Genomic DNA, 19,148 nt, shown 5'->3' with positions numbered 1-19,148 from the left:
TCATCCCATATGAATCAGAATATGCATGATGGATAAAAATTAAACAGTACATACAATCACATGGTATGTTCTCTGCAATCTTCCACTTCTGTGCCACTGAGTTACGATGCCTGTTGTATAAAAGTGTGTTACATCAAAGATTAAAACTTAATCTCAAAGAACACTTATTGTCACCAAACAATTGATACTAGAGCGAACAATCATCACAGTGATATTTGATTCTGCGCTTCGCACTCCCTGAAGTACAAATCAAATTAAATATAATCATTATCGTTATATTATCGTTGCTTTCTTAAAAAATGAGGGGATCTTAGACTGAAGCAGGGAGCAGCTGAAGATATCAGCAAACACTCCAGCCAGCTCGCTTGCACAGGACCGGAGAACCCGTCCCAGAATGCCATCTGGGCCCGTCGCCTTCCTTGGATTTATCTTCAGGAAGGCAGGAACACAAACACACTTACAAACACTACACATTCTCTCAAATAAGTACACACGCATCCTCTTGTATCCTGAATGGTCAGTAAGTGCCTTTCACTTCTGCGTTCTCCATAACACCACCGACCTTCGTGTCACCTGCAGTGAAGGAATCTCATACGAAGACTCATCGTGATTTTCAGAGTTGGTTCCTTTAGACTTAAATCCCCAAAACACACTTTTGTTTCTGAATACTGGAGTGAGTAATCTTCAATGAAGCACAAGGACTGGGAATCATATAACAGTTACTATTTCAAAATCACACTTTCATAAATGGTTGCTATGGTAGCGACATGGTTTATGCGACACTATTACAGCTTGAGTCGTTCTGAGTTCAGAGTTTAATTCTGGCAGCACCTGTAAGGAGTTTGTATATTCTCTCCGAGTCTCCTCCTGGTGCTCGAGATTTCTCCCACTGTGTAAAGACGCACAGCTCGTGCGTTAATTGGTCATTTTAAATTGCCCTGTGATTTGGCCTGTGTTAAATAAGTGTTTGCTGGGCAGTGTGGATTATTTCCTGGAAGGACCTGTTCTGCACTGTCTCTTGATATAAATGAAACCCTGTTTGAGCAGACATCTCCAGATACACGACTGGTTAGCCTCTCACTAATAAGCCAATGTATTCAGTGGTGAGAAAACCACCTTTCTCAAACTCCGTACCTACAGGACTTGGGTCCAGAATGAGAGCGCGAGGATGTTTCGACCACCCACACCCCAATCTGAGAGTATACTGCGTAAATCTGTCCCCATACATGTCGCCATTGGCAAGAAATAACAGATCGTACACTGTATATATTGTAAAGAAAGTATATTTACAAATTTCAGCTTTATTGAACATTTAGGAAAGGTTTACTGGATGAATATCATCTAATTTCAAAAGATTACTGTTGATCTCCTTTACGTTGCAATACTCTCCATTTCTTACACTTATAACTACAAAATCCAGTTGTGGTTCAATAGCTGATATTAGACATTGCTCAAATGCCTTTCCAAAGTGATATTTGCATTGATTAAACAACTTAGCTTTCTGGCAAAATGCAGGATGGCGAGAGTTTCATTGATGTTCTGAACGGCTTGTTTGTTGTTCCCCTGCAGACAATTTACGAAAGTGAGTTGGGTTGTGACACGTGGCTTGATATTTCACACCGAGATTTCTAGCATCTCGCAATCTGTACATCACATCTTCCAAGTCAATGGTTCCCTTCTGAGGGCCCCACGTGAAGTGACACTGAAGCTGATCGAGATTCTCTTTCAACAAATCTCTGTGTGTTGCTGCAAGTGAAGAAAATTCATGAAATTCGTCACTTCATACATGATCATTTTTCTTCACATCATGACTTGTAACAAAGCCAAGAGTCCTCCAAACTTTAAACAACACATGAATAAATTTCAATTTGTACATATATTGAGCTGAAATGGAAGTTACTTTTATTTCCTATTTGAATTATTACCTATACATCCAGTTGTACACCTGAATACCAGCTCGTTAATGCAAATACGATCGGCCAATCACGCGGCAATAATTTTATGATGAGCCAAAGGCCTATTTTTCTTTGTGTGACACTAGGATTAACTGACATCTCCCTCTCACCAGTCTTGGAACTGCTGAGCATCCAAAATGGTACAGAAAGTGTTACAGATACTAGACATCTAAATAACAACAGAAAGTACTGGATATGCTTATTTGTCTGAAGTTGTCGAAACTAGTGACTGGCCTGTAATCTGTTTAACTGGGAGATAATTTCTTGGAATGAAAGCTTACTGGCCTGAAATAATAACTCTGCTTTACTTTCAACACAAGCAGCCTGATCTGCCTTTAATGATGTGCCTATGAATGCACAACACCAACACTGTGCCCCAGATACAGTTTTAGCAATGCATTCGGCATACTTCCATAATCAAGGTTCTGTGCAATGGTTAAAAAATAAATTTAAATACAGGAGAAATTACAATGTTCTGCAACTCATTATGTTCATTTGAAATTTGAATTTCTTTCACAGCTTCAGATGGAATTTTAATGTTGAGTCGATGGAGAAGTGTTTCCTATGTTCTGATTTCCTGCTCCAACAGATTGACAGCAATTTCCTGATGGTGAATACAAACTTATCCTAGAAAGGAAACCAGCTTTCTCCAAGAAATGATGCCACTGAAACAACAATGCAGGCTGATGTAGAGCTCTCAGTATCCAATTACCGTACAAAGGCATGCTGGGATAGCAACAGTAATAAATAACTTGGCCCATCAGACCCAACCTGATTGGCTGATCGTTTATCTGTCCACTCTTCATACCTGGCAGCATCTCAGACAGTCTTTTAACTATTTGTGTTTCCCTGCATTTCCCCTTCCCAGAGTTCTGTGGAAGGAAGACAGAGACACTGGTAGCAGTGATGTTCTCAGAGCCAGCAAGGGCCCCTGGTTTCTTGGATACAGCCTTGCAGGTCTCTAATTTGAAATCTGGACTGGATGAACAAGATTGTTCTACATTAAACCGCACACACCCCATCACCACAGAGGGTAGGGTAGCAACCTCTATAGAACAGTTTAGTGAGGTGACAGAGGCAGTCCATAGTACCTCGACACAGTGCAGTGATCTCATAAGCATAGTTAATATGTAACAAACTGCAGTTCCTAAAAATGGCTTGTCTCTATCGATCAAGTGCCTAGAAATTCTATTGCATAGCACAATATTTTTCAAAGTTCTGAAATGAAATATCTTTAACCTGGAATATATCATACTTGTCCTCAAATAACTCTGCTCATAACATTCTACTGCATGCACGTAAAATGGCACAGTGCAGCTGAATTTTGTTGCCTTTCAGGACCAGGGACTACAGTGAGTGCTGATGCAGAACCTTCTGGATCCGGAGCCTTGTTTGTGAGGTCAAGCTGCACATCTACTCTTACCCCGTCGTTCCATCACCCTACCAGAGATAGAGTTCCTCTTGTCCTCACCTACCAGCCAACCAGCCTTCATGTCCAGCACATAATTTTTCAAAACTTTCACCACCTCCAATGGTTCCCACCACCTAGCAGATCTTTCCCTGCCCACACCTTCTGTTTTCCACAGGGATTTTCCCTACGCTACTCCCTTGTCTATTCATCCCTCCCCACTGATCTCCCTTCTGGAACTCATCCTTATAAGCTGAACAAGTATTACACCTGCCACTACACCTCCTCACTCACTACCATTCAAGACCCTAAACAGTCCTTCCAGGTGAGCCGACACTTCACCTGAGAGCCTGTTGAAGTTGTTTACTGTGTTCGGTGCTCCCAGTGCGGCCTCCTGTACATCGGTGAGTCCCGACATAGATTGGGAGACGGTTTCGCTGAGCACCTACACTCTGTCTGACAGAACATGTGGGATCTCCCAGTGGCCAGCCACTTCTGTTCCACTTCCCATACGTTCACCCATGGCCTTCTCCACTGTCCTGATAATGCCACCTTATATTCCGTTTGGGTAGCCTCCAATCTGATGATGTGAACATCAATTTCTCAAATTTCTGGTAATGTCCCCAACACTACCCTCCCCACTTCCTCTGTTTCCCATTCCCTTTTCCCTCTCTTACTTCCCTCTGCAAATGCATTCTCAACTTCCTAACCGGAAGGCCACAATCTGCACGGATTGGTGATAATAGCTCCTGCTCACTAATGATCAACACTGGTGCACCTCAGGCGTGTGTGCTGAACCCACTGCACTATTCTCTGTGTACCCATGACTGTAGGGCTAAGCACAGCTCAAATACCATCTATAAATTTGCTGATGATACAACCATTGTTGGTAGAATCTCAGAAGGAGGAGATATGCCAACTAGGGAGTGTTGTCGCAGCAACAACTTTGCACTCAATGTTAGTAAGTTGAAAGAGCTGATTGTGGACTCAGGAAGAATGAGATGAAGGAACACATGCCAATCCTCATAGAGGGATCAGAAGTGGAGAGAGTGAGCAGCGTCAAGTTCCTGGGTGTCAAGATCTCTGAGGGCCTAACCTGGTCCCAACATATCAATGCAATTATAAAGAAGGCAAGACAGCAACTATACTTCATTAAGAATTTAAGAGATTCGTCATGTCAACAAATACACCCAGAACTTCTACAGATGTACCATAGGAGCATTTTGACAAGCTGCATCACAGATGGCTATGGAGGTCAAGTCATTGTGTATATATAAAGTGGAGGTTGATAGGTATTTAATTATAAAGTTGTCAAATGTTTTGGGCAGAAGAGAGGAAAATGGGGTTGAGAGGGATAATGAATCAGCCATGATGGAATAGTGATGCAGGCTCAATGGGCCAAATGGCCAAACTCTACACCTATGTCTTATGCTTTGATTGCAACATTTTTCTCTAGTTTACTTATAAACTGGATCATGCAGTCCAAAAGTAGGGTCTACTATCCGAATCTGAGACAGCTAATCTGCTGATGTCCATTATAAATCTGATACCTCCTTTGCCTTTCTCAATCTCACTATCTCTGTCTCTGGAGACAGCTTATCTACTGATGTTTATGATAAACCCACGGACTCTCACAGCTACCTGGACTGTACCTCTTCCCCCCCATTACTTGTAAAAACGCCATTCCTTCTCTCAATTCCTCAGTCTCTGCCGCATCTGCTCTCAGATTGAAGCTTTTCATTCTAGAATGAAGGAGATGTCCTCCTTTTTCAAAGAAAGGGGCTTCCCTTCCTCCACCATCAATGCTGCCCTCAACCACATCTCTTCCATTTCACGCATCTCTGCTCTGAACCCGTCCTCCTGTCACCCTACCAGGGATATGGTTCCTCTTGTCCTCACCTACCATCTGACCAGCCTCCTCAGCCGACACATAAGTCTACGGAATTTCCGCCATCTCCTATGGGATCCCACCAGCAAATTTTTCCCTCACCCCCACTTTATGCTTTAAACAGGGATCGCACCCTACACAACTCCTTGTTCACTCATCCCTCCCCACTGATCTCGCTTCTGGCATTTATCCTTGCAAGCGGAACAAGTGCTACACCTGCCCCTACACCTCTTCCCTCACCACCATTCAGGGCCCCAAACAGTCCTTCCAGGTGAGGCGACACTTCACCGGTGAGTCTGTTGGGGTCATGTCCTGTGTTCAGTGCTCGCACTGTGGTGTCCTGCGTATCGGTGAGGCACAACGTAGATTGGGAGACCTTTTTGCCAAGCACCAGGAAAAGCAGAATCTCCCAGCAGCCACCCATTTTAATTCCACTTCCCATTCCCATTCTGATATGTCAATCAATGGCTTCCCCTTCTGTCGCGATGAGGCCACACTCAGGTTGGAGGAACAATACCTTTTATTCCGTCTGCATAGCCTCCAACCTGATGGCATGAACATCAATTTCTTGAACTTCTGGTAATGCCTCCCCACCCACCACCCCCACCAGCCTCTCCATCACCAGTCACATCCCTTTTTCCTTCTCTCATTGTATCTCTTTGCCTGCCCGTCACCTCTCTCTGATACTCCTCAACCCTTTACATTCTTCTATGGCCTCCTATAGCCACATATCAGATTCCCCAATCTCCAGCCGTGTATCTCTTTCACCAATCATCTTCCCAGCTCTTTACTTCATTAATCGCATTCCGGTTTCACCTATCACTTTGTATTTCTCTTTTCCTTCCCCCCACATTTAAATCTACTCCTCATTTTTTTATGCAGTCTTGCTGAAGGGACTCGGCCCACAATGTTGACTGTACTTTTATCCATAGATGCTTCCTGGACTGCTGAGTTCCCGCAGCATTTTCTGTGTTATTCAAATTTTAGGCAATTGTCCATTATTCTTTTCATCACTTTGAACTTCTTTCTTTTTATTTTCCCTGACTGAGATGGCACCAGGATTTGGAAATTACACTGTCCCACAAAATTTCCAGCCTTCTACGATGAGGGATTCTGAAGGTTCGCTGAAGAGCTGCAGTGACTGGTGTGTTATGGATGGAGAGACTCACAGTTACATCAAGTGCTTTCAATTGCTGGTCATGTCTCCTTAAAAAATTGGTTTAGCCCAATGATATGAGGCCCTGCCCCCTGAGTCTCTGATGGACAATAGACAGAACCATTGCCAACTTTAGTGCTGTAGACATGATGTTGGGAGGTTCTTCAGACAGGTCTACCACTTCAGCTCATTGACTGAGCCTGGTCCCCTTGGGTCTGTGTCAATCTACCACATCCCCATAGCTCCTACCTACCTGCAAGGAGTGTTAAGGGCTGGCATTGCAGCAGTGTGGATGTGTGCTCCAGTTTCCTTCAACGGATTGTTTATTTGTTTGTTGTAAATTGTCTCCAGCATAACTTTTGGAAGGTGAATCAAAGAGAGATGAATGAACATGTCAGGGAGAAGGTTTGGATGTATAAGTTTATTTTCAATCGGAGAATTTGAATTTGATTTTCTACAAGAACTGATTATTTTTGCAAAGACTATGAAAAGTTACTGAATGAGATTTACTTTGTTTGAAAGCTGTGATGTCATGAAAGGAGTTAAACTGTGTATATATAATTTTTGAATTTGAATTTAAACTTGCAGATATACTGCCTGGAACTGAAACTGGAGTTCACTATAATACTTGAGAAAAGGAATTATATTTGGTTTTCTAACTAACCAGGGATAAGTAAAAAGGAAAGTTTAGTCTGTAAGTTTGTAAAGAGGGAGTAACACTAGATCCAATGAGTTAGAGAGATTGGAGTATTAATGGAATCTCACTGACTTTAATGAAAAAGGAATTTGTTTTGGTTTGGCATCTAAAATTTGCAACCTAAACAGAATGTTGGAAATTTGAATTGTTCATGCTCATGGAAATATTTCATACGAATAGCTTTTGTCTTAGAAACAAAACCTTATTTCCAGACGTGTGGGGCTTCTATTCACTGCCTCCTTTGGATACCTGGATTCCTCTGACAGCTCAGTGGCACCGAGAGTAATTTGATTTTCTCAAAGAGTGTGGCGACTAGTCACCCGTGAGAAGACCAGTGATACACAGGTGATGCACCCTTCTTCATGTCTGGAGAGGAAAGGGGGAAGATGCAAGATTTAAAAACGGTGGGGGTGGGGAAGGGGGAACAGTTAGGAGGGGGTCAGTGGATTCAAGAATGTAGGAAAAATAAAGGGCTGGGGAGGAATGAACCCGATCGGATAGGAGAGGACCAGAGTAGAAAGGGGAGGAGGAAGGGACCCAGGGGGAAGTGATAGAGAGGTGAGAAGCGGTAAGAAGCCAGAGTGGGCAATAGAAGAAGAGGGAAGGGGGTGGGAATTTTTTCACCCCAGAAGGAGAAATTGATGTGCATGCAATCAGATTGGAGGCTGCCCAGACAGAATGTAATGTGTTGCTCCTCCATCCTGAGGGTGGCCTCAAGAGGAGAACATGGACTGAGATGTCAGAATGAGAATGGGAATCAGAATTAAAATGTTTTGCCATCGGTAATGGTCAACATCTGTACCTCCTATCAATTCTGTATAAAAATGACATTCCTCTGTTCAGACGTCAGAACTGTGTGGTGACAGGAGACACACTCTTCTCCATGTGCACAAGTAAATGAAGTATAATTATATTTTATTTGGACATACAGCATGGAACAGCCCCTACTGGCCCAATGAGACGCACCACCCAACAAGACACCTATATAACCCTAGTGTGATATCAGGACAGTTTACAATGACAAATCAGCCTGCTGACAGGTTTGACTTTGGAATGAGGGAGAAAAAGCGGAGCATCCGGAGGAAACTCAAGTATTCACGAGGAGGAATGGAAAAACTGCTTATACACGGCATCAGAATGAAACTCTGAACTCCGATGCCCCAGCTGTGCTAACCACTATGCTACCGTGGCGACTGAGGAACAAGTGTCCAGTTAATTGGCGATGACACCTTCCCTCTTTGAAATTTCAGATGATTGATCCGAGCTGGTGGTCATATGCTCTCTTTTCCCTTTTCTGCATCTCCCTTCTCATTCTTCCCCACCCCTGCAAATTTTATGGGACAATAGCTCACTTAATCTATAACTATATCTGATTTCCATCTCTTACTTACAGGATTATCACCTATCAGCAGCCAAGCTCATGGTTGTCTTTTGGCTATCAGTATAGCACCAGGTCAGGTCAAAGGCATGATCCTTGCACTATACCCTTCCATCTTCTTGTTCTATTATGAGTCCATTGGCACAGAAACATAGAAAACCTACAGCACAATACAGGCCCTTCAGCCTACAATGCTGGGCCGTACATTTACTTACTTCAAAAATTAGTTCATTAGTTCAGGCTCTCTATTTTTCTAAGCTCCATGTACCTAACCAGGAGTCTCCACCTCCACCATCGTTGCCCACAGACCATTCCACACACTAACCACTCTCTGTGTAAAGAACTTAACCCTGACATCTCCTCTGTATCTACTTCCAATCACCCTACAACTGTGCCCTCTCACATTAGCCATTTCAGCTCTGGGAAAAAGCCTCTGACTATCCACATGATCAGTGCCTCTCATCATCATATAATCCTCTATCAGGACAGCTCTCCTCTGTCGCTCCAAGGTGAAAAGACCGAGTTCACTCAACCTATTCTCATAAGCCATGCTCCCCAATCTAGGCAACATCCCTGTAAATCTCCTCTGCACCTCTTCTATAGATTCCACATCCTTCACACTATCCACAACACCTCCAACCTTAGTGTCATCAGCAAACTTACTAACACATCCCTGCACTTCCTCATCCATCTCATTTATAAAAATCACGAAGGGTCCGAGACCAGACCCCTGAGACACTCCACTGGTGACCGACCTCCATGCAGAATATGACCCATCTACAACCACTCTTTGCCTTCTGTGGGCAAGCCAGTTATGGATCCACAAGGCAATGTCCCCTTGGATCCCATGCCTCCTTACTTTCTCAAATGTCAAATGCCTTGCTGAAATCCATATACTATACTATATATACTACATAGAGTCCATATACTATATCTACTGCTCTACCATCATCAATGTATACAGTCACATCCTCAAAATATTCAGTGAGGCTTGTAAGGCACAACCTGCCCTTGCTAAAGCCATGCTGACTATTCCTAATCAGACTATGCATAAATCCTGCCTCTCAGGATCTTCTCCATCAACTTACTAACCACAGAATAAGACTCACTGGTCTATAATTTCCTGGGCTATCTCTACTCCCTCTCTTGAATAAGGGAACAACATCTGCAACCCTTTACTCCCCGGGAACATCTCCCGTCCCCATTGTTGATACAAAGGTCATTGCCACAGGCTCAGCAAACACTTCCCTAGCCTCCCACAGTGGCCTGGGGTATATCTCATCCGGTCCCGGTGACATACCCAACTTGATGCTTTCCAATAGCTCCAGCACATACTCTTTCTTAATGTTTATATGCTCATGCTTTCAGTCCGCTGTAAGTCATCCCTACAATCGCCAAGGTCCTTTTCCATAGTGAATACTCAAGCAAAGTTTTCATTAATTACCTCTGTTTCCTCCTCCGGTTCCCGACACTTTCCACTGTCAGACTTGATTGGTCTTATTCTCTCTCATCTTATCCACTTGCTCATCACATACTTGTAGAATGCCTTGGGCTTCCGAGTTCCTGCTTGACAGCTTCATATTTCCCCTTACTCCAGTTAAATGCTTACCTAATTTTTCTGCTCCTATCCTTCTGCAATACCATGGTCGAGAAGATAGAATTGTGATCACTATCTCCATAATGCTCTCCCACTGGGAGACCTGACACCTGACCAGAATCAGTTCCCAATATCGGATCAAGTACAGCCTTCCTCTTGTAGGCTTACCTACATATTGTGTCAAGAAACCTTCCTGAACACACCTAACAAACACCGAGCTAAACTCCTTACTCCAGGGAGATGCCAATCAATATTGGGGAATTAAACTCTCCCATCATAACAACCCTACTATTACTGCACCATTCCAGAACCTGTCTCCATATCTGCTCCTCGATGTCCTTATAACTCCTGGGTGGTCTATAAAAAACACCCAGAAGAACAATTGACCCATTCCTGAATCTAACTTCCACCGACAGAGACTCAGTAGACAATCCCTCATTGACTTCGTTCTTTTCTGCAGCCATGACGAAGGGTCTCGGCCCGAAAAGTCGACAGTACTTATCCTTATAGATGCTGCCAGGCCTGCTGTGTTCCACCAGCATTTTGTGTGTGTTGTTTGAATTTCCAGCATCTGCAGATTTCCTCGTGTTTCCTTTTGACATACACACCCAAGGCTGTTTGGAATTTTGCAGATACATTGTCTAGGTTGTTAATTATTATGAATGAAAACTCTGATCATATTTTGTTGTTAAAAACATTATCATTTTAAAATTTCATTTGTGATCCCCAAAGCCCCTCCACTGTCACTTCCCAGTCATTCCCCTTCCAAGCCACTCCAACACCACACTCAACAAGTTGGAATCATGCTGTTAAGGATTTGTTGCTCATTTTCATTTGATTTTGTCAAGACAAGACCAACTTCTGCTTTGAAGCTTTAATTACCAAACACATCCTTACAGGATATTTTACAAAGATCCTTAAGATAAAATCAAACTTGATATAATTGAAAAATAAAATACATTTGAAGATTAAAATTTGAAACAACCAATGTGGAAAAATTTTTGATTTCAGTATCCAAAATCCCATTTTTCCAGTGTCCAGAGAACCACAATTAAAATCAGTTTGTTCAGGGTACTTGGAGAATTAATATATTTAAAAGAAACACGATAGTTTTATCCAGTTACAAAGAGATCATTTTTGCAAATCGAACAATAATGAGTAAGGGAAGGTGCTAAGAGGAAGAAACTGGAAAAGCAACACCCCATCAAACCTATCCTCAGATCAGATGGAAATGAATCTTTTAAACATCCCTGTGGTGCTCAGATGTGTAATTGAGAAAGAGCACTCACATATTCCTCATTGCCAGGATCAAACTTCAAGGCCCTCTCAAAGTATTCAGTCGCTTTATCCTTGATCCCACTCAGCTGATACAGATTTGCTTTAATACCAAGAGCCTTGCTATCATGTGTATTTATTCTAAGTTTCCTATCTGCCCACTTCTCCAAATTCATGCGGCATTTTTCCCGTTCTCTTGAGTTATATTCAATTTTCGCTCCTTTCAGGAAGAGGCGAACAGCATTTGTTTCAGATTTCTTCTGGTACAGTTCAAATAACCCAGCTTCCAGACATATACGCTGCATATTCTCTGGACGAATGTCCACTAACTCCACCAATCTATGGTAAGTCTCCTCTACTCTGGAATATTCCCCATTTGTTATGCAGATCTGTGCAAAGTCCAGCTGTGGTTGAATAGCTGACCTTTGATGGTGCTCAAAAGACTTTTCAAAGTGATACTTGCACAGATTGATCAACTCAGCTTTCCGATGAAATACAGGATTGCGACGATATCTGCTACGACAGTATTCCAACTTAATTCTGTAGCACAATCCAAGTTGGTGGTGTAAGAAACAAGAGTTGGAGTTAATTCTAATGCTTTTTTCAAGAGCTCGATTGCTTTCTGCACAGATCCCCTTTGTCTATAATATTTTGCAGCATAGCGAAGCACATATGGAAGATCAGACGTTTTCTTCAATGCTTGTTCAACTAATTCATTTGCTTCCTCATTTTGCCTTAGCCTCTGCAGGTTTAGAGCCAACAGCACCATGGCCACAGCATTATCTGGATCAAGTTCCAGTACTCGTTCGAATTGCTTCACTGACTGACTCTGATCACGACTCTCTGGGGTTCCAGAAAATACTTCCAGCCGATACAGTGCAGTCGCATATCCCATTATCCACTCGGTGTTGTCAGGATCTTACTCCAGAGCCTTTGCAAAGCATTCCTTTGCCTCCTCATAGTATTCAGAAGCCGAACTCAACAATGACCATCCCTTCTCCCCGTACACCTCGGGTATCATTGCTGTATAGCGAGGGCCATCACTGAGCGGTTTACAGATTATCTCCAGCTTGTCGAGATAGGACTGGGCCTCGGTCAGTTGTCCCATGTGGTAATGCACCCAGGCAAAGTTTCCATAGGTGATGATGCTTCTTCTTTCAAATTCATCTTTGTACTCCTCCCTCAGAATCTTTTCAGCTTCCTTTAAGTTTTCAATGGCTTCTTCAAAATTACCCTGCAGACAGTTTACAAAAGCAAGATGGTTGTACGATGCAGCTTGATATTTTACACCCAATGTCAGAGCATCTTGCAATCTGAACATCAGATCGTCCAAGTCAATAGTTTCCTTCTGTGGTCTCCATGTGAAGTGACACTGCAGCTGATCGAGCTTCTCTTTTAATAAATCTCCCGGTGTGTTGCTGCAAGAGAGAAAAAACATAATCATGAATTCCATCTCAGATCACTTGGTGCAGGTCTGACCTGCAATCTCATAAAAAGCAGATTTACCAACTTTATGAAAGCTGCCTTTTAAAGATTTATTTTATAATTATGGTATTGAAAACCTGGAAATGCTCAGCCTGTCAATCTGCATCTGAGGAAGGAGAATGTTTCAGATCAGTAACCCAATATGAAGAATTGATTCATGTGATGAAGATGGAAATGTGTCTCCTGAACAGCCAAGGCAGCTGATCTGTTGCTTTGTTACACTGATGCTGGACTTGGTTTTATTACCAGACGTTGAGCTCTCCCACTATTGCAGACTTTTGTTTTTTTGCCAGCAGCCTGAGCATAGCTCCAGATCTCGGTACAGAGAAGTGGTGCTTTTCCCCAGACAGCCACCAGTACTCAGACTCAATGTCTAGAAGATTGAGAACTTCAATAACATTAGTGAGATAAAGCTGTTTTGTGAAGCCCACTGAAGTCTGGCAATTTACGAGTTACCAGACCAGTTCACAGAACAATTGCATGAGCAACGTCCTCTGATCGTGCTGCACATTTCTGAAAGAACATAGACCAGCACAGAACATAGAACATGTTGTGCCGACCTTTAACCCTACTGTAGGATCAACTCTGCTTCCTGCTTCCTCCCAAAGGAGATGAATTTGCCGCACCGTGGATACAGCTCCTCCAATCTGTCCTGGACGCTGCTAGGGGCTGGAAATTATGACGGTTTAGAGTAGCATGTTCCTCTGGTGTATTACCTCAGTACTGAATGCACCCCATAGGCTCCAACGTGCTCAAATCTACGCGGCTGTAGTGTATGGCAGAGTTGAGTCAACTCCTACTAGTGAAATGCATCATTTGGCTTCATATCAGATCAAAATAATTGTGCAGGACAGTCAGAAAGTGTGCCAGCACGTTTCTGATACCAAATTCTCACTAACCCTAAACCATACATCTTTGGAATATAGGATGACAGTCAAGAACCCAGAGGAAACGCACACAGTCACAGAGAGAATGTCCACATTCCTTACAAATTACCGTGGAAATCAATCCGTGGTAAAGTGATTACGCTGACTGCTAAGTTTTTCAAATAATGTCATTGTTCTCAGTCGTATTCCACCGAAGACACCTGTTTGAGGAAGACAAGTGCAGATAAACCGACTTGATCAGACTCCTACTCTCCTACTCCTCTTGCCTCTCCTGCCGTGAGTAAGGATTATTTATGATCCCTTGAACTTGCTGTTGGATCTGGTGATCAGACAGAACAGAAGGCTCTTCAGAAGTCAGGAATCAGATGCAAATCTTGTATTTACTGCCTTTTTAATTCATGGTAATAACAAAAATAACAGTAAAGCACTGCAGTTCCCTGCACTGTTTCCACCCCAGCAGAGTAATGTAGGGATCTCCCTACAGTCTCGTCATTCAACTACCGTGTTAGCCTGTGTGCGTCCTCTCTGGATTTTTCAAAGTTATTGCACTCTGATCCACTAATTTTCATAAACCACCTCCTCTATAATAGTCTGTACATAAAGATAAACTGCAAGGAAACATCCTTTACCTCATGATGTTCGTTGGATGGAAAGCAATTTGTGCTCTTTCTCAGTTTGTGCAGTTCTTCTTCTGCTGAGTCTCCGTTGTTGCGTCTGATGTTCGACCTGACAACCCTTTATACTATCCATTACTTCCTGATTATCACCAGAAACTCAAATTCAAAGTCTATTGATAACACTGAGGCAATTGAAAGCAATTTAGAAGCATTTTCTGCAGAAGCATTGCTTAGTCACAGAAATAATTGACGAGTCAGCAAAATGCCAGTGTAATGGGTTGTTCAGACCATTTGTTTTCAATTAATTATAATTTTCGCTTTTTCTAATTATCAGCAATCTGCAATTCTGGTCACAATTGTAGTGCCCTGGTTGACATCTTTACTGTAGGTATTTCATTTATCAGTTCTGTAAGAGCAGTTTGTTCTGCTTTCAGTCTGTTTGGGTTATTGATGAAGATAAGTGATGTTGTGGAATGTGTGCCATCCAATTAGTGGGAGGTTTTCTTGGTGAGGGACAATAAGGTAGGTCTTGGGCTTGTGTTCGGTGGGAGATGGAGAGAGAAGATACTGGGGAGAACCGGTCATAGCAAAGGATCCAGTGGTAGACCAGCTCGTTCGAGATGGACTGTGAGTGACGCTCAGAAGGTGGTGTGTGATTTCACGCTGACCGAAGGCCCAGCGTGTGAGTAACAGAGAAGTTCAGGATGAGCTGCACCTTGTGCACATTTGCCTGTTTCATTAGAATGGGCCCTTTTCTTTCTGGTATTCTTACTAACATTTTAAAATAGGAACATAGAAAAAGTAAAGCACAATACAGGACCTTCAGCCAACAATGCTGTACCGAACATGTCCTTACCTGAAAACTACCAAGGGTTACCCATAGCCATCTATTTTGCTGAGCTCAATGTACCTATCCAGGAGCCTCTTAAAAGACCCCATTGTATCTGCCTCCATCACCGTTGCCAGCAGCCCGTTCTACACACTTACCACTCTGTGTAAAAAATTTACCCCTGACATCTCCTCTGTACCTACTCTCAACACCTAAAAACTGTGCCCTCTCATGTTAGCCATTTCTGTCCTAGGATAAAACCTCTGACTATTCACACGATCAATGCGTCACATCATCTTATACCCCTCTATCAGGTCACCACTCAACCTACAACTCTCCATGAAGAAAAGGCAAAGTTCACTCAACCTATTCTCATAAGGCATGCTTCCCAGTCCAGCGAAATCTCCTCTGCATCTTTTCTATAGTTTCCACGTCCTTCCTTTCAGTGAAGTGACCAGAACTGAGCACAGTACCCCAACTGGGGTCTGACCAGTGTCCTATACAGCTGTATCATCACCTCTCGGCTCTTAAACTCAATCCCACGGTTGATGAGGGCCAATACGCCGTATGCTTTCTTAATCACACAGTCAACCTGCACAGTAGCTTTGAGTGCCATATGGACTCAGACATCAAGATCCCTCTGATCCTCCACACTGCCAAGAGTCGTACCTTTAATAGTATATTCTGCCATCATATTTGACCTTCCAAAATGAACCACACCAAACTTATCTGGGTTGAACTCAATCTGTCACTTCTCCACCCAGTTTTGCATCCTATCGATGTCCCGCTGTAACTTCTGACACTCCTCCACAATATCCACAACACCCACAACCTTTGTGCCATCTGCAAATTTACTAACCCATCCCTCCACTGCCTCATCCAGGTCATTTACGAAAATGACTAAGAGAAGGAGTCCCAGATCAGATTCCTGAGGCACTCCACATGGAGACTGACATCCATGCAGAATATGACCCATCTACAACCACACTTTGCCCTCTGTGAGCATGCCAATTCTGGATCCACAAAGCAAGGTCCCTTTAGATCCAATGCCTCCTTACTTACTCAATAAGCCTTCCATGGAGTACCTCATCAAATGCCTTGCTGAAATCCATATACACTACATCTACTGCGTAACCTCCGTCAATGTGTTTAGTCACATCCTCAAAATATTCAGTCAGGCATGTAAGGCACGATCTGCCTTTGACACAGCCATGCTGACTATTCCTCATCATATTATGCCTCTCCAAATGTTCATAAATTCATCCTCCCAGGACCTTTTCCAACAACTTACTGATCACTGAATTAAGTCTCACTGGTCTATAGTTTACTGGGCTAACTCTACTCCCTTTTGTGAATAATGGAACAACATCTGCAAACCTCCAATTGTCTAGAACCTCTCCCGTCCCCATTGATAATGCAAAGATCATCTCCAGAGTCTCAGCAATCTCCTCCCTCGCTTCCCATATTAGCCTGGGGTACATCTCCTCTGGTCCTGGAGACTTATCCAACTTGATACTTTCCAAAAGCTCCAGCACATTCTCTTTCTTAATGTCTATATGCTTAATCTTTTCAATCCACTGTAAGTCATCCCTACAATCGGTTGATTTAAGTTAATTCATAAGTATAATTCCTTTAATTGTATGCAGTGTACTTTCTGTTATTTCGTGGCACTAATTTGCAACAGGGTGGCAAATTACACAGCATCCACACAAACCGTGGTTTCGGTTGGAATGAGCCATCACAATCTCACGAGTTTGGTGGGACTTGAGAGTGTCTTCCCTAGACTTACGCAGCTAAGGAAACCAGGGTGATTCATTGTGGGGACGCGTCCAGGATCGAGATCGTTGGATGCTTTGTAATTGCCCTGAGCATTGATCTGGTGGGTTGTGTGTTTCAGTCTGGGTAAAACTATTGTCCGTAAAGTGATTACAATACATGGTTATGCCTGCTGCAGGTACTCAGTGGAGGTTGGATAAAATTGCAGGCAAGGATTTTGTTCGAGTTCAGAGTAGCACTGACATAACGGCAGTTGTACTGTCTGGTCCTTTTGGGGTCCCGGGGGAGGGGGGTCGTGTGCTGTCCATACTTTCTGGGATGAGGGGAGTGTAGGCGATCATGCCGAATCACAAGCTGAGTCTCACGTAGCTGGGGCCGGGGACTTCAAAGACAGGTTGCTCCCCTTCCTGAGGAGCGAGGGGAAGGAGTGGTCTGATTTGAAATGTCTAATGAGTCCCCAGCGAGGACTGAGAATTCAGAATTACTATCACCCTTACCTCTCTGGTGAACAAATGCCCCAGTGCACAGGCTGAGAGTCCTTGCTATCGAAAGCTGAGAACGCTCTGAGGGGTGAGGCCCACTCCAAGGAGTGTCTGAAACTGAAGATGTAGATGATGAGATAAGGAGGCCTTATAGAGTCAGGAATCCCCTAGATAGGCTGGTCTACGTAGCACCAGGGTGTTGTTGCGTGAATGAAATCACCGGAGGAAAATACTGGTAGATACAAAACAGTTTCTTTATTAGACAATACAAGGTACAGCAGGCATCATGTAGAGAAGCCTTCGGTGGAAAGTTCTGCTGGCCCAACGTGGGGCTCGATATTTTATGTGTCAAACATCAATAGACAGCTCCATAATTTCAATGTATGGTCAATGCTTTCTTTGAATTTACACACAACCTTCACACCCTCTGATTCACATCCACACCACAGAGACTGAAATGAATTTTAATCAGCATTGTCAGGACAGGGACTAACAGCTTTTAGGAACTCTACAAAGAAGGGATCTGTATGCTCCACGACCGCTGGACTAAGTGTGTAAATGTAGGAGGGGACTATGGTGAAAAATAAATGTGCCAGGTTTTCTAAAATTGATTCCTTCTTACTTAGGCCACGAACTTATCATCACCCCTCGTATACTGTTATGCTGTAGGTATTTCATTTATCAGTTCTGTAAGAGCTGTTTGTTCTGCTTTCAGTCTGTTTGCGTTATTGATGAAGATAAGTGATGTTTTGGAATGTCTGCCATCCAATTAGTGGGAGGTTTTCTTGGTGAGGGACAATAAGGTTGGTTTTGTGCTTGTGTTCGGTGGGAGATGGAGAGAGAAGATGCTGGGGAGATCTGGGCATAGCATACGATCCAGTGGTAGACTCGTTTGCTCGAGATAGATCATGAGCGATGTTTGAAGGGTGGTGTGGGCTTTTACGCTGACCGAAGCCCAGCGCGTGTTCTCAGCAGAGAAGTTCAAGATGAGCTCCAACTTGTGCACATTTGACTGTTTCATTAGAATGGGCTCTTTTCTTTTTGTTATTCTTGTTTTTACTTTTGTTTCTTCTTTCCTAAGTCTTCAGTTAAAATTCATAAATATAATTCCTTTAATCATATACAGTCAGACATCCCACCTCTCCCAGAAGTACCGAGAGTCTCCTGCATATTGATAGCTGCTCCCTGATCCCTGCAAATTATATACAATATCCCAGAAATTTATTTATATGGGCGGGCTTTATAACCAACTTCTCTCTCTCTTTCATTGTCCAAAGTAAAATCTGTGAGCACAGGGCAGTTGGGGTTCGAAGAGCCCTGCCAGTTGATGAAGCTGTTTTTGGTGCTGCCAAATTCTAATTGTGATGTAGAAAGGGAATTCAGCATGGTGCGTCACATTAAGACAGAATTCAGAAGTCAGCTGTCTCACAAAACACTTGTCAATCTGATGTCTTGCAATATTAACATATTCATTGACACAGACTGCTATGATGTTGAGATTTCTGGCAAAATGCTCAAATCTGCCAAGCAAGCCACATCACAGTACAAGAAACTTTGCAAAAGAAATAGAAAAGCTATTTGCATTAGTGTTTAGCTATTAGCATTGAGACTGCCAACAATCTACTCAACAAGGAATAGAAATTATATATATATAACTGTGTGTCTATAGTTTCAGTATGTGATCAAAACAATTGTTGTGTTCTTTCATAATCAAATGT

The 19,148-nt window shown here is 42.9% G+C and overlaps 1 pseudogene; it reads right to left on the bottom strand.

Moving 5' to 3' along the window:
- Nucleotides 1-11,338: 11,338 nt before the first annotated feature.
- Nucleotides 11,339-14,429, bottom strand: LOC140715090 (interferon-induced protein with tetratricopeptide repeats 1-like; annotated as a pseudogene).
- Between the last annotated feature and the right edge of the window lie 4,719 nt (nucleotides 14,430-19,148).

This window comes from Hemitrygon akajei, chromosome 23 (genome assembly GCF_048418815.1).
Source record: "Hemitrygon akajei chromosome 23, sHemAka1.3, whole genome shotgun sequence".
Taxonomy (NCBI): domain Eukaryota; kingdom Metazoa; phylum Chordata; class Chondrichthyes; order Myliobatiformes; family Dasyatidae; genus Hemitrygon; species Hemitrygon akajei.
This window is presented reverse-complemented; position numbering and strand designations above follow the sequence as displayed.